Raw genomic sequence first — 16,134 nt, 5'->3', positions numbered from 1 at the left:
ATGTCTGAGGCTGCAGCCAGCAGGGACAGGAATCTTGGGGGATGGGCTAATGTATGTGGCCCCACTCTTTCCTTAACACATTTTCTAGCCAATGCCTGAATAAGGCTCATGTGTAGAAAGGGACTCAGAACCAAATCCCCCAGTTTTCCTCTCCCTTTCTCCAACCTTGCTGCATCTTCTTTGGCTGTTTGTGAATACTGACTATTTTACTATTTCTTTTTGGAGTCTTTGGACATAATGTTGATTGAAATTATAGCAGCGGCTGCATACTTTTAACTCTTATTTAACAACCATACATCTAGTCATCAATATGGGTGGTTGCTCTGCAGACTATATTTTTTTTAGCCACTTATTTCTCTTTCAGTTTATTTGATCGTGACATTTGGCTTGGATGGACTCATGGTGTGCTTATTACATTATCTGCTTTAACTTTTTCAGCTGTTACTTAAGATATAATTTGTGTTACTGACAGCTTTGAGGCATCTCTGATGTATCCATTTATATTTTCTTTCAATAGCTTAATTATAGGGCTGTGATTCATCTAGTCCATGGCATGTTAATAAGGAGAACAACCACATTAAAAATAGAAATTCTTGTTTGGTTATATTGGATATAGATATAGTCTGTGTAAATGATCTCCCCTCTGAACCTGACTTTTGACAGATCATCAAATGGCAGTTGCTTTACAGAACTGAAACATAAAATACAGAGTTTTCCAAACTTCACTGTACAGTCGTATACATGTCTAATCACTCACAGGTAGGTGTGCATAGGATTGCAGCCTAGAAGTAAATACTATTGAACTCAATGGGACTTACTTCTAAGTAGTCATATATAGGAATGAGCTGTTAATGAAGAAAATATATACCCCAAAGTACCACAAATGTTATTTTAAATATATATAGGATAAGGTCTGTAAAGGTACAAAATAACTGAGTTAAAATAAAGAATCAATTCTGTTATGACATATTTTACTGAATTATTGTGTTTGTCTCAATCTATTGTGATGCACAGTTGGATTTTATGGTGGATTTTTTAAAAAAAATATATTTATATACCCCCTGTTTGTCCAAAATTGATCCATTGGGCAATGATGGTCTCATTAACCCCAATGCTCACTGCCTTGGGAATTATGAAAGTGACAGATACTCCTTTAAATATTACAAGTTCTATCCGCTTGTGTCCCTCTGCTGATGGAAGCGAAAGCTTCCAAGATCTAAAAAAGGGACTGTGGTGACGTTTGCACATTCCCATTTTCTTCCACAATCTCCCATACTTCTTACCTTGTTGTTCCAAAGTTTTTCCTAATCCTTTTCAGAAGATTTGGAGGAGGGCAGGAGGCTGCAGACGGATGGGGGAGTCAATGAACCAGTAATTGCAACTTCCCATTTCTGCTAATGGAAGCCTCCATTGGATTATAGAACCTCTGCCATAAGAGAGACACAACTGAATACAACAATATGGCTTGACAACAAGGCAGGATCTGAAACCATGGCTTACTCCTGACATTCTCACCAACCATAGTTTAACCCTCCATCAACATGTGGGCTCAAATACACTCCTACAGCACTGAAAACAATTAATAAAACTTTTGTGCCAGTCTTTCCAACACCATGTTCTAGGTAATTCTCAACTACAACAAGGTGTGAATTACTATGTGATGTTCCTGGCAAATTTAGTGAAAAATAAATGTTTTTATTCGTATAACGTTTGGGATCAATTCTACCCTTATCACGGTGGAAGGGAACCTTTTTCAGCTGCACTTTTGTCTGGGCAATCTTCCGGGGGCCACATGCCAGTGGTGGGCAGGGCCAGAGGCAAAAGTGGGCACAGCAATGACTGCAAATGTTACCTTTGTACAGTAGGTTAGTTTCTAGGCACACTCAAACTCCCCTCTCCATCCTCCATCCAGACAGCAAAGAGAAACTAGAAAAGCTAAAGGACAAATTTCAATCAGGCAGAACATTTGGAATGTGAAGCAGGGCCAGCAAATCTGGGCTATGGAGAATGGGTCTGGATTGGGGAGAGTTCCAAGGGCCAGATAAAGAGGCCTGGAGGGCCTGCATTTGGCCCTTGGGCCTGAGGTTCCCCACCTTTGCCTTATTGGAATGATTGAGAAAACTGAAGCACTGTGCCTATACAGTTCTGTGGGTCAAAGTGACCCTGCAAAATGTTTTTGAAAGTTATTCTTCAGGGGTGGTGCCACACAGACTCCTTTTGTTAGGACAATGATTTACCCCCTCTCCTTCCTCTGCATGCCTTGCATCCTCCCCAAATCTTCTCCAGAGGGTTGGGGGAAAACCCAGAACAGAATTAGGGTGTGTGTGGAGGGAGGAGAGGGGGAAAAGGTCAGCTGCATGATCATAAATTGAGCTAATTGAACAAGTTACTTAGCACAATATTGGATACAAGCCAGTGCCTACAGAGCCTTACCCCAGGACTTGTTCTGTTTATTTTATGTGAGGAAAGAGCATAGCGGATGATTTTTTTGGAGGGAGGGAGTGTGTCAGTTTATATTCTAGAACTACTCACCTCCCTGAACATCATATGATAATTGGCTTCAATGCAGAATTACCAGTGTGAGTGACAACCTTGCCCTTGTGCACAACCTGTGTAATATGTTTGTTTACCAATAATCTCCCACAAAGTTTTGTGCCGTATAAGAATGGTACAATCAGTGAACATTCTTAAGAATCAGTGACCACTCTCAGGAAGATGTCCAATGGGTCACTACATGCCATCCGAATAGCATAAAATGCTGACTGTGTTGTAATTGCAAAGAATCATATTGTTATGGGATTGAGGGTTGAGCTAGATGGTTTCTAAGATTCCCCTTCCAGCCTCTGATTTGGAACCCTCTACCTGGAAGTGGGCTCTGTAGCAAAGAAACATGCTCCACTGGTCAGAGAAGTTTCCTTTGTTAATCTAATAGAGTGGCCAGGTTTTCAGGCTTGGAATTCTGATCTGAGATTATTACATTGTTATGCATTGAAGAAACAATCACTGTCTTTCGTATGCATATATACAAGCACACACACATAACTAACAAGGGACAAATCATCTCAAAAACAAAAAATGCTGCTGTAAACCAACTAAAGATGCCATAGACACCTGTTTGATTGTCTACACATACACATCCAGATACAGTGGTGGGTATTTTTTTTTTTTAGTTGGTTGGGCCTGCTTAAGACCTGTGTTCTGTTCAACTGGCATCAAAATAACTGAAACTAAGTGCAAATCTGATTTGCCAGAGTGAATGTATGGGCATGTGGCACAAAAGCAAAAAGGCTTAAATATCTAGTATTTTCCAAGCAAGCATCACTTAGTAGAACTGTCAAAGCACACAAAACAGACAAGAACAAGGTGATATGTTTCTTTAATATCCTTTCCCCAAAGCAATGTGATTGGAGAGCTCTGGTAAAATAATTCCTTCTGACTAGTCCTGCCAGTAACAAAGGAACCCTCCCTTTCCCTCTCTGCACTCTGAGATATGGCAAACTTGAAGATATTTTATTATTATTATTTGCTGTCTGCAGTGTTTTTATAAACATACAAATCTCCACAGCACCCCAATGTGATTTGGAAAGTCCTCCGTTTAAGAGCATTTCAGAGAGATCCTGCTTCAGCTTAGAAAATCCATGAATCTGTCCAAAGCACCCCACTTTGATTCAGGATTTGTCTGAATCCAGTACATGCCCCTAGTAGAGTTACTTCAGCTAACACTAGCTACTACTGTGCTCATATCTGTTAGAGTTTGAAGAACTCAGTTATAATGAAGCCTCCATTTATCAGCATCTATGGGAAATGAAATTTGCTTGCAGCAGAATTATGTTACAATTCAGGAACACAACAGGACTCATAAAGCATGAAGATGAGCAATAAGGGACATAAAGCACGAACAATATAAAGATGGGTCCTATCTGGAAAACTCCACTTGAACAATGCTATACTGTAGTACCCTTCAGTCTCAAAGTCATTGTGCTTAAAATGGCAATCTATTGCTTTCATGTAAAGCCAAGTCCTAATTTTCAAAAGTGAAATATGTTATATTTGGTAACAACAAATTAGTAGCAAGCTATTTTGACCAGATGCATCAAAATAATAACAAAAATGCTCAGGATCAAATAAAGTAATGAATGAATGAATGAACTATGCAAACCTGTAAACAAGTGGTCATACAAGCAAGCCAACAGCACAGTCTAGCTTGAAACAATCTAACGAGAATAATTGCGGATGCTCATTCTAAAAAACACCAAACTGATACTTCGAAGTTACTAGTTTTCAATAATACACCCTGTGTCCAGCTCAGGACAGATATAAACAATATAAGCTGTCTGATCTGTTAGTATTAGGAAATGATGCCAACTTATATGATACAGACATACACAGTATTTTTAAAAATACCAACAACAAACTCTCCACTTCCATAATTTTTGTTGTTATGTGCCTTCAAGTCGATCAAGACTTATGGAGACCCTATGAATCAGTGACCTCCAAGAGCATTGGTCATGAACAACCCTGTTCAGATCCTGTACATTCAGGTCTGTGGCTTCCTTTATGGAATCAATCCATCTCTTGTTTGGCCTTCCTCTTTTTCTACTCCCTGCTGTTTTTCCCAGCATTATTGTCTTTTCTAGTGAATCATGTCTTCTCATGATGTGTCCAAAGTATGATAACCTCAGTTTCATCATTTTAGCTTCTAGTGACAGTTCTGGTTTAATTTGTTCTAACACCCAATTATTTGTCTTTTTTGCAGTCCATGGTATGCACAAAGCTCTCCTCCAGCAACACATTTCAAATGAGTTCATTTTTCTCTTATCCGCCTTTTTCACTGTCCAACTTTCACATCCATACATAGAGATCGGGAATACCATGGTCTGAATGATCCTGACTTTGGTGTTCAGTGATACATCATTGCATTTGAGGACCTTTTCTAGTTTTCTGACAGCTGCCCTCCCCAGTCCTAGCCTTCTTCTGATTTCTTGACTATTGTCTCCATTTTGGTTAATGACTGTGCTGAGGTTTTGATAATCCTTGACAAGTTCAATGTCCTCATTGTCAACTTCAAAGTTACATAAATCTTCTGTTGTCATTACTTTAGTCTTTTTGACGTTCAGCTGTAGTCCTGCTTTTGTGCTTTCCTCTTTAACTTTCATAAGCATTGGTTTCAAATCATTACTGGTTTCTGTTAGTAGTATGGTATTGTCTGCATATCTTAAATTGTTGCTATTTCTCCCTCCAATTTTCACACCTCCTTCATCTTGGTCCAATCCCGCTTTCTGTATGCTATGTTCTGCGTACAGATTAAACAAATAGGGTGATAAAATACACCCCTGCCTCACACCCTCTTCGACTGGGAACCAATTGGTTTCACCATATTCTGTCCTTACAGTAGCCTCTTGTGCAAAGTATAGGTTGTGCATCCAGACAATCAGATGCTGTGGCACCCCCATTTCTTTTAAAGCATTCCATAGTTTTTCATGATCTACACCGTCAAAGGCTTTGCTGTAGTCTATAAAGCACAGGGTGATTTTCTTCTGTAATTCCTTGCTCCGTTCCATTATCCAATGTATGTTTGCGATATGATCTTTGGTGCCTCTTCCCTTTCTAAATCCAGCTTGGACATCTGGCATTTCTCATTCCATATATGGTAAGAGTCTTTGTTGTAGAATCTTGAGCATTACTTTACTTGCATGGGATATTAAGGCAATAGTTTGATAATTACTGCATTCTCTGGGATTCCCTTTCTTTGGAATTGGGATATATATTGGATGCTTCCAGTCTGTGGGCCATTGGTTAGTTTTCCATATTTCTTGACAAACTCTTGTCAAAATTTGGACAGATTCAGTCTCAGTAGCTTGTAGCAACTCTATTGGCATGCCATATGTTTCTGGTGATTTGTTTCTTCCAAGAATTTTAAGAGTAGCTTTTACCTCGCATTCTAAAATTTCTGGTTCTTCATCATATGGTTCCTCCGTGAATGAATCTGTCATCCTTGCATCTCTTTTATAGAGTCCTTCAGTGTATTGCTTCCATCTTCCTTTTATTTCATCTCGGCCAGTCAGTGTGTGCCCCTGTTGATTATTCAACATCCCTACTCTCGGTTTAAATTTCCCTTTCAGTCTCTAATCTTTTGGAATAGGGCTCTTGTTCTTCCCTTTTTGTTGTCCTCTTCTATTTCTATACAATAACTATTGTAATAGTTTTCTTTGTCTCTATGTACAAAGATGCAAAGACAATTTAGCCATATTAAGACTTTCCATCTGAATGAGAAAGTGAAACAGAATGGTGCTGGTTCTGCCACCTGACATACAAATATCTACTGAGCCTGATTCCAACTTCTATTTATTCAGTAATATGTCTGAAAGGGACTCATGTGGGTATATAACTGATAAAATGCAAACACCTTTTTCAGATCTTCTGATGAATGACAGCAGGTTGGGGGGGGAGCAAATGTGAGCACCCTATTCTTCCTGTGCATGAAGGAAAGGTCTAACCAGTAATGTTCTTTTGTTGTAATCACTGACAAACTACAATGATGTTATTATTTAATCATCATTCTTATCCATAAATTAGTTGTCCACAGTTCATTCTGAGATCTTTCAACCTCCCTGCTGAAACGGAACATTTCTTAAACCTTCTCAGTGCTTTAAATAAGCAGTTGGGAAACTGACAAAGAGTTGAGGAAAGATCTGGCAAGTTTGGATGTCATGGCAGTTAGTTTGCCACACAAACGGTCCTGGGTTTGCCTGGAAATAGAACATAAAGTGCCACTCATCTGGAAAATCACTAATAGGCAAAAAAACAAACAAACCTTGTGGTTTAAGAAAGTACCTACAGCCAACAGATATTTCTATTAAACTTTAAAAAGCAGAGAAATTGGGCGGCTATAGTGAATGCACCAGGGGAGCAGGAGACCTGACCTCCTCCCAGAGATATTGTGCTGCCCTACCAATTTGTCAAAATGCAAACACAATTTGGGTTGGTCTTTCACAGTCCAATCGACTTCCTGTGTAGCTTGGAAGAATTTGGTAACATGTGTTTCTGAGCATATGGTGAGTTCATGCTTACTGAGTTCAATGGGATTTATTCCCCTGCAATGCTTAGGATAGGTGAAACTGACCATGAGGGGTGGGGAGGGGAAGAGGAGGAAGGGCAGAGGGAGGAGGGGAGGAGGGAGGGGAGGAGGAAAGGCAGAGGGGAGGAGGGGGATGGGAGTAGGCAGGATGGGGAGTGGAGGAGGAGGGCAGGTTTTGATCATTTGCATGCTTAGTGAGTTCAGTGGGATTTACTTGTGTGCAATCATGCTTAGAATAGGTAAAACTGACAATGGGGAGGAGGAGAAGAAGGAGGGAGGGACGGCTGGAGTGGGCAGGGGAGAAGGAGGAGGGGAGGGGAGGAGGAAGGGAAAGGAGAGGAGAAGGATGGGAAAGGCGTCATCATTTGCATGCTTATTACGTTCAATGGGATATACTCTCATGCAATCATGGTTAGGATAGGTAAAACTGACCATGGGGGAGAAGGAGGGGGAGGGGAGAGGAGATGAGAGAGAAGGAGGAAGGGAGGGAAGGAGGAGGAAGGAGGAGGAAGGAGGGGATTGGGAGGGGCAAGGAAGGGGGAGGGAAGGAGCAAAAGTGAGGTGATGGGAGAGAGGAGGAGGGGAGCAGGTTTGATCATTTGCATGCTTTTTGAGTTCATTGGGATTTACTCCTGTGCAATCATGCTTAAGATAAGTATCTGACCATGGGGGAGGGGGAGGGGAGGGAAGGAGGAAGGGATTGGAGAGGGGAGGGGTAGGAGGAGGAGGAGAGGGAAGGATGGGATTGGAAAGGAATGGAGGAGGGTAAGGTAGAGGAAAGGGAAGGGGGAGGGAAGGGACAAAAGGGGGGATAGGAGGGAGGAGGAGGGGAGGGCTGGTTTGATCATTTGCATGCTTTTTGAGTTCAGTGGGATTTACTCCTGTGCAATCATGCTTAGGATAGGTGAATCTGACCTGGGGGAGAGGCAGAGAGGGGAGAAGGAGGGCAGGAGGGGGAGTGAGCAAGGGGGAGGAGAGGAGATTGGGTGGGTGGACACTGAGCAGAGGGGAAGCCCCTTTCCTTTCCAAAAGGAAACACTGTGAATAATATCATTGTTTTTCAGTGTTTCCCCCACCTTTTTATTCTACAGCTTGCACATGTAGTCTCCCACCCAAATTTAAACTAAAGCTATCCCTGGCCACATCCACACCAGACCTTTATTTCACTTTAGACAGTCATGGCTTCCTGCAAAGAATACTGGGAAGTGTAGCTTGTGAAGGGTGCTGAGAGTTGCTAGGAGACACCCTATTCCCCTTACAGAGCTTCAGTCAGGGCCACTGACTGTTAAACCACTCTGGCCATCGGAACTCTGACAGGGGAATAGGAGTCTCCTAACAACTCTCAGAATCCTTCACAAACTACACTTCCTAGGATTCTTTGGGGGAAGACATGACTGTCTGAAGAGAAATATAGGTCTGATGTGGGTGTGGCCCCCTGATTAGCCAAGCCAAACAGCTGTGAGTCTGACTTTTAGAACACTTTTAGAACAATTCTTACTGAGCATGCCCGACACTATAATAGACTTCAGTATTAAATTTCTTAAATTAATTAAAAATCAGCCAGGCATTTTTTAAATTTTAAAACTGCAGAAGAAGAAGGTCAGAGTATGGGGCAAGGTCAGTAATAAGATTACAGGTACTCCATGAACATGGCTAATTTTTAATTAATTTCAACAAATTATGAGAACTCTGACAAAAAAATCCAACAGGGGTTTGGATTTTTTTCTCTCGTTTTACACATTGAACTCTCGATTCTTTCTGACTGTTTTGTGTATCACCATGAAAATTTAGAGGGTTGTTAAGGAAGCATTTCTGAGTACAGGACTATAAGTTTTGTAAGGTTTTATTTTGAAATGAGCTTGTGGGAAGCAGCATAATGGCATGAGGATGTATTTTCAATTTAACATTGCAGAATGCAAAAAATCCATGCTGACTATGATATACAGCCACACTTGTGGCTGTATAATATAGGGAAAAACCTGCAGCTGTGAGCAATCATTGATAAACTACTATAATTGATCTATATGTGACTAGATATGCTGAGGAAAGCTGATAGCAGTAAAATGGAAGACATGCTAACAATCATAAGGCAAGAATAATATTTGATTTATTTATTTGATTTATTTATTTGATTTATATCCTGCCCTTCCTCCCAGCAGGAGCCCAGGGTGGCAATATTGCTCAGTATGTTGAAATGTATGGACCAAAGACACAAAAATTCCAAAAATCTCACAAAACACTAAATAGAAAAAAAGAAAATGATGAAAGGAACAGTTTGAAACTCTTTTTTTGTCATCTTAAAGAAAGAAAGATTATGTACAAAGGAGGAGAGGAGATCTGCACTCAGATAGTTTCCATGGACATATGAGAAGTCTTGAAGGAAAGTGTAATTCATAAGCATAGTGGCCCACTACTTGAATTTTGATTGGGAAATTTAAAAATGTTTAGCAGGTGTGGGCAACCTGGTGTCCTCCAGGTACTCTGGACTATAACTTTCATCAGCCTCACTCAGCATGACCAGTGGTCAGGGATAGGAGTTGTAGTCCAGAACATCTGGAGGACACAAGGTCGCCTACCCAATTTTGACAGGTAGAGATCACATATGTGCCCAGCTCATACAAGGTATCATTCTCATGCTCTTAGGTATGATCAGGGTCTGGAAGCTTGGTGTCATAGCTCCCATCATTCAAAGGGAGCCCAAATACATGGGGCCTATGATTTTGTAACCGTTTAAGAAAAGCACCCTAGTTACTGTTTGCCACATCAGGGAAAATGTTGTAATAGTTAGAATGCTACTTAATGTCTCCTTTGCTATATCTTTTTTCTTTCTGAAATTAAACTTACTTTTGACTGACCGTGTTTTGTTTTCTTGTTGGTGATCACCACTCAGATAGCTCTGACTAAATACTGGGAGTGTACAGTGATTTGCTATAACAATAAGCCTAGAGTAGATTGGAAAGCTATTTGTAAGTAGCAAAAAAGTATGCACAGTTCCTAAACAGCTGATTACTTTCTTTTCATATACCCAGAAGGCTACCTCATTTCTTTCCAAATACCCAGAAACCATAAAGGGTCATTGAACTGACTAAAGGGTTCAATTTAAACAGGTCCCAGTGTGAATTTTGATTGGCCTTAGTCCTATCCATGAGTATTAAAAGAATGCCTATAGTAGTCTGAAAATGTCACCATCATCTGGAACTGTCCCAATGCAGCAAAGCATGGGATTGGGGTGCCAAGGTTCCCTAATGCTACTGATCTATTGTTTTCTTTCAGTTACCATAAATATATGTTAAGACTGACAAAGAAAAATATTTTAATTCCACATTCAAGCAGGGGTGCAACCAGGATTTTTTGGGGGGAGAGGCTTTGAGCTATATGAACATGCACACAAGGAATTAAACAATGCGGGCATGGTTTGTAACATCAAGGGTATGGCCTAGGGGTCAGGTGACATCATGGGGTGAGGAAATTGAAATAAGTGAGCTGGATCACAGATGAGCATTACTTAACCAAGAAATCATCAGACATTAGTAGATGCATTCTAACCTCCCAAAAGCACCACTGAATCTATCATACCCTAACATACTCAGCATAAAATGTGCATAGAATGAACCAGGCAACTGTCTGAGTAAAATAATTGGAAATATTTCAGCAGAGCAAATATTTTTTTAAAAATCATACAATCCTGCTGCCTTCACTGAGGGTGGCCTCAGTAGCCATTGGTTGTCAACAGGACACTGGACAGCCGAGGCAGCAGCTTGGGAAGAGTCAGGGCTTAGAAAGGAGGCTAAAGGTGAGGAGGTGTACATTACCCTGCCTGGGCTCACCTCATTCTTGCTCATCTGCTTTTACCTCACTATCAGTGCAAAAAGTACACATGCACATAATACTGCCTGTGCTCGGCTATTTAAAAGAGGATTAGACAAACTCATGGAGGATAAGGCTATCTTTAGCTACTACTAGCCATGATAGCTGTGCTCTGTCTCAACCGTTGGAGGTGGTATGCTTCCAAATACCAGTTGCTGGAAACCACAGGAGGGGAGAGTTCTCTTTGCATGTAGGTCTTGCTTGTAGGTTTCCCATGGGTAAGTGATTGGCCACTGTGAGAACAGGATGCAGGTCACTGGCCTGTTCCAGGAGGCTTTTTACTCCTGACTCATGTGCTCTCTTGCATAGTGTGGACAAGGCCTAGTGGGGCTCAAGCCCTCTCATTGTGCACCTCTGACCTTCATGCTACCAGAAAATATGTTACTGTTCACTGCCCAAATTGCTCTTCAAATTGCTAAACATATCTAAACTATGGCTCATGGAAAGAGTCTTTCATGGCATCTTCTAGCAGACCCTCCCCTTTTTAGTAAAAAGTTTGCTTCCATTTGTTATTTACAGCCTTTAGCAAATAAAATGTAAAATGAGAAGTGAATTCTTTTTCTACATTTTAGTTTTGATTGCAAGACCTTAGAGACTTCAGATGCTCTGAAGTAAAATCTTTAATATACAGCCTGTCTCTTTTTTAGAGTCATTTTTATTCTTTTCCCCTTCAAGTTTTTGATGATCAAGGCAATTTGCTTCACTTGCTCAAAAGTAATGTTAACATAATTGGGTGATGGCTTGACATATCTACCTTGATATTCTTCAAGACCAAAATATGTATTTCACATCTCATCTTAATTCAGTTAAGGTTTTTTTTTCTCCAGTCATGAGCTAATCCTTAGGTTTTCCTATCAAATCGGCCACTTTTCTTGGCAGATGTGAACAGTTTAATCCACCCTTTTCAGTTCCCTGCAGCCAAAAAGTTAATTTTCCTAGGGATGGAATTCTGTCTTGTCAATGTGCTTTCTTTTGTGGATGCAATGTTACAAGTGGTGTGATATGTATGGAATATTTTATACGAAGTGTTCACATGAAGATTCAAGAAACTATGTGTCTTGCTTGTAAATATTTTGCCTGTAATACAAGAAAATATTTTTTTGCTTGTGAATATTACCTGAAGTTTTAAAATTATCTAATACAACCTCATTTTGCATTTAAACCCACCCTATGGCTTTTCTTTTTCTTTTTTACATGCCCAGTTGTTTCTATACAGTGATCCTCAAGCTACAGAAGTGTTCTATAATTGGGGTCACCAGTGGGGGCAGTGGAGATCAAACTAACAATAACTAAACAAAAAAGGAAGCTAAACTAAAAAGACTATTTAGACATTAGGATCCCTCCATGCAGTTACATCAGAATAAGGCCAAAGGCCATGGCAAACTTCTCCTGAGTACACATCATCAGTATGACTCCTATTCAATATCTATCCACTGCAATAGACAAATTCGTTGTTGATTTTGCTATCTGAGTGGTTTGAAAATCAGATGGTTTGTTTGTATATCAAACTGGTGATTCTGATGGTTGGAACCACACAGCCACACAACCACACAGCCACACAACCACACAGCCCTTGTCCAACTATGGTAGATTGCAGGCTGAGAGAATAGCTGGCTTGATCATTTTATTACTGCTTCAGCAGCACTGTAGATGGCCTGAGATTGGTACTTCAGGCACAGCAAGAATCAGGTGATACAAAGAGTCAATAGGATTCCATCTGGCCCTGTCAAGCTCTTGACTCTTGCCTAGTTCCTCATTCTGAACAATCTGTTGCTCAGGACAATACAAAACTTCTTGAGTGCCAACCACTAACTGTGTAGGCCACCAGCCCTGATAGTCACATCATGAAAAACACAACCGAAAGTCAGAGTAGAGTTACGGTACTATAGTGGCTTGCAGTGTGCAAAAGCTTGATGAGGGGAGAGAGAAAGAAAATATAAGATAGTACACCACAGAATTTTATTTGGGAACAAATCTTTGCTCAAAATGATGTCTGTCAAGTGGATTTTGAGTGGCATTGTTACTGTGGCAATTTATATACAATAAAGTATTTAAATGAGAACAGAACATTTAAATAACTTACCACATTAGAGCTAATAAAATCCCAAATGTTAGCTGTGCTGCTTGAGTCTTCTAACCTTTTTCAAATGGATCTTTAGTTAATTATCTCCAAAACAGGCATTTTAAAACATTTTGCTGCTGTTAAGGATTGATATTTAAGGTTTTTTAAAAATATTAATCTTATTCACTTTAAAAATTTAGAAAGGTAGTCCTTTAAGGTTCAGATGACATTTAAACAATTATTCCAAGAGTTAGCATTGATACATCTGGGTTGCTTAACCCTTTTGTCAGCAATTTTGTATCTTATATAGCTCCTGCTGCTATGAAACTGGCATTTATAGCAGAGTGCATTCATTTTAATGGGACATATTTTTGTCCTGCTGGTTATAACATCTATAGTTCTACAAAAACAAACAGAAAAATTGAGTCTAGTCAACATTCAGTTTATAAAAAGCTGAAAATGCAAAGATACCACGACCATGATTCTCTCTATTTTCCAAGCTCAGGAGTGTATCTGGATTCTTATGTAGCCAAAATGGCATCACCTATGAACAAGTCAGAGGTATCAGCTGTCTAGGGAATACCACAGTCATCAATCAGATGCCTATGGGAAGGTTGGAAGCAGAACATGAGGGCATTAGCCCTGTCATGCAGTTATAGCCCAGTAACTGATACTCAAAGATACGCTGTTTCTGATCCTGGAAGTAGCATATAGTAAACATAACTAGTAGCCATTGATAGCCTCATACACCATGAATCCTTCAAGGGTATATTGATTGACTTTCACTGACCATGTTCTTACTGAGATTACTATTATTCCCACAAAATATGATTGCTTGAACTGCAGGCTGGGTCAGGCTGTGAAAGAACACTGTCTGCTAATTTTTTTCACTAACAATGACATCAAGTATCTCTTAAAGTGAAACATACACAGAAGTCTCCGTGTCTTGGATAAAAAATCCAACACAGTAATAGCACCAAATGATGCAAATTGAAAATAACACATGACCAGGTACTGGTGATCATGATGCTGGAACAATGAAAAATAAATGATAGATCAGAAGATCTCTGGAAACTCCTGTATTAGGAACAAGCCTCACAATTAGTCTATATAATATTTGTTGTTACATGCCTTCAAGTCGATAATGACATATGACGACCCTATGAATTTTTTTATATATATTCATAGGATTTTCATGGTAAGAGGTATTCAGAGGTGGTTTACCACTGCCTTACTCTAAGCCTACGGCACCCATTATTCCCAGGCAGTCTCCCATCTAAGTACTAAGCAGGCCTGACCTTGCTTAGCTTCTGAGATCAGGCATGTTCAGGGTAGTATGGCCATAGGCATATGATATTTAGAATGTGTGTGTGTGTGTGTGTGTGTGTGTAATAATAGCAAATGTGTTTCTCGTTTCTTTTTTAATTTGTGAATTTTTAATGGCTAAAAGATTCAAGCCATGAAACCACAAAGTTTCAAAACAGATAAAAATATAAGGGCTAAAATATACACTGCATTATATAGCGAGCCATATAACTAAGTTTGCAGTCCAAATGTCCCTTGTGCTAGACTTTGGGGAGTCTGGACTGAGTAGAGGTATCCCTCTGCTCACTTTAGCCCACTCAGGTGGCCTCCCACCACAGAGAGAGCTTGCATCATACCACTGGTGCAGATCTCCTCCATCTGCCCACTGAATATACAAGTGGGTGGGAAGCTCTCTGGCAAGATCCCCACCAGTGGAGTCTGGCAGAAGCCCCACAAAACAGGGTATTCCAAGGGTGGGGTAGAGCTGGCCCAGAATCCACTGGGTCCTGAGCCACTCTCACAGTCAGTACATGCTGGTAGAAGTCCTGATCCAGACCCAGTTGCTGCACCAGTCTGACGTTGGTCAAGGATCAAGCCAGCCTCCCACACCAACCAACTTTCTACTACCACCACCATGAGTGGTCGAGCTGTGGATTCAGTGGTAACTCTGTCACTCCACAGGGCAGTGGCAGGTTAGGATTGCTCTGCAAGGCTGCAATACTGTACACAGTTATCTCTGGATTAACCCCATTGAATTCAGTGAGACTAACTTCTGAGTGGGATAGGATTGCATGGTTACAGTGCAATGAGGGTAGATGTGGAACCAGGAGGCATAACATATTCTGGATAATGGTAGATCATGTGCTTTGATTTTCTGTGTAAAATCCCAGGTTCAGTTCCTAGAATTACATAATCTCAGGTAGCACATGTTGTGAAGGAACAATTTAGAATGTGGAAACCTTCTGTCTATCAGAATAGAAAGTATTAAGTTAGATGGAACAATTGTCTGTCTGAATATAGATTGGTTCATTTAATCTGGTGTAGATTACTATTGGATTAATTTAGCTTTGTATAAATAGATCAAAATTTTATTCTTTCTGCATTATCCAGAGTATATTTATTCCACATGTCTAATTTTAGGTCTGTCAGTTATTTGAGGGCTGGTCATAATAAGCCAACGTATTCTTGCAAATGTATATGTGATAGTTTTTTCTTGTGTGTGTAAAACAAAGTAATAGGAAGTGTATATATGCAAAAATAGGTCAGGCGATTATTTTTATTCAACTAAACTCTTTTGGTGTAAAAACTGTAAGCATTTGAAATATACCAGCAGAACCATATGGAATAAAATATTTTAACTTGCTGGTTATCTGATTATATATACAACAAATATTCAGTATTTTTGTTTCCATTCTCAAAATGAAAACACATATTTTCAATAGCAGGTAAAAGCACTAGATAGTAGCATAGGTTTAGGAACCTTCCATGAAAACAAGAGAGATAACTTCTTACAAAATATATTTTACAATTTAGCCAGCATTCCAGAGCATGGGGAGTTATGCCCAATATCCTGAAATGCTGTGAATAGTGATCCTGTATATCAGTCTTTGTGAGTAAGTAATGATAAGAAAAAACCTAGTCCTATAAAACAGCAAGCTAGTTTTTTTTTTTTAAAAAAATAAAGTTTACAAGAGGAAACAATTATTTATTTTTATTTTATTTTATTATTTATTAAATTTATATACCGCCCGACTAGCAATAGCTCTCTGGGCGGTGAACATAAAATAGCATAAAAATACAATGAATAACAAAATAATACTAA

General features: G+C 39.8%; 1 pseudogene; it reads right to left on the bottom strand.

Annotated features, from left to right (window-relative positions):
• Window positions 1-14,246: 14,246 nt before the first annotated feature.
• On the bottom strand, window positions 14,247-14,355 carry LOC133386336 (5S ribosomal RNA; annotated as a pseudogene).
• Between the last annotated feature and the right edge of the window lie 1,779 nt (window positions 14,356-16,134).

The sequence above is a fragment of the Rhineura floridana genome, chromosome 5 (genome assembly GCF_030035675.1).
Source record: "Rhineura floridana isolate rRhiFlo1 chromosome 5, rRhiFlo1.hap2, whole genome shotgun sequence".
Taxonomy (NCBI): Eukaryota; Metazoa; Chordata; class Lepidosauria; order Squamata; family Rhineuridae; genus Rhineura; species Rhineura floridana.
This window is presented reverse-complemented; position numbering and strand designations above follow the sequence as displayed.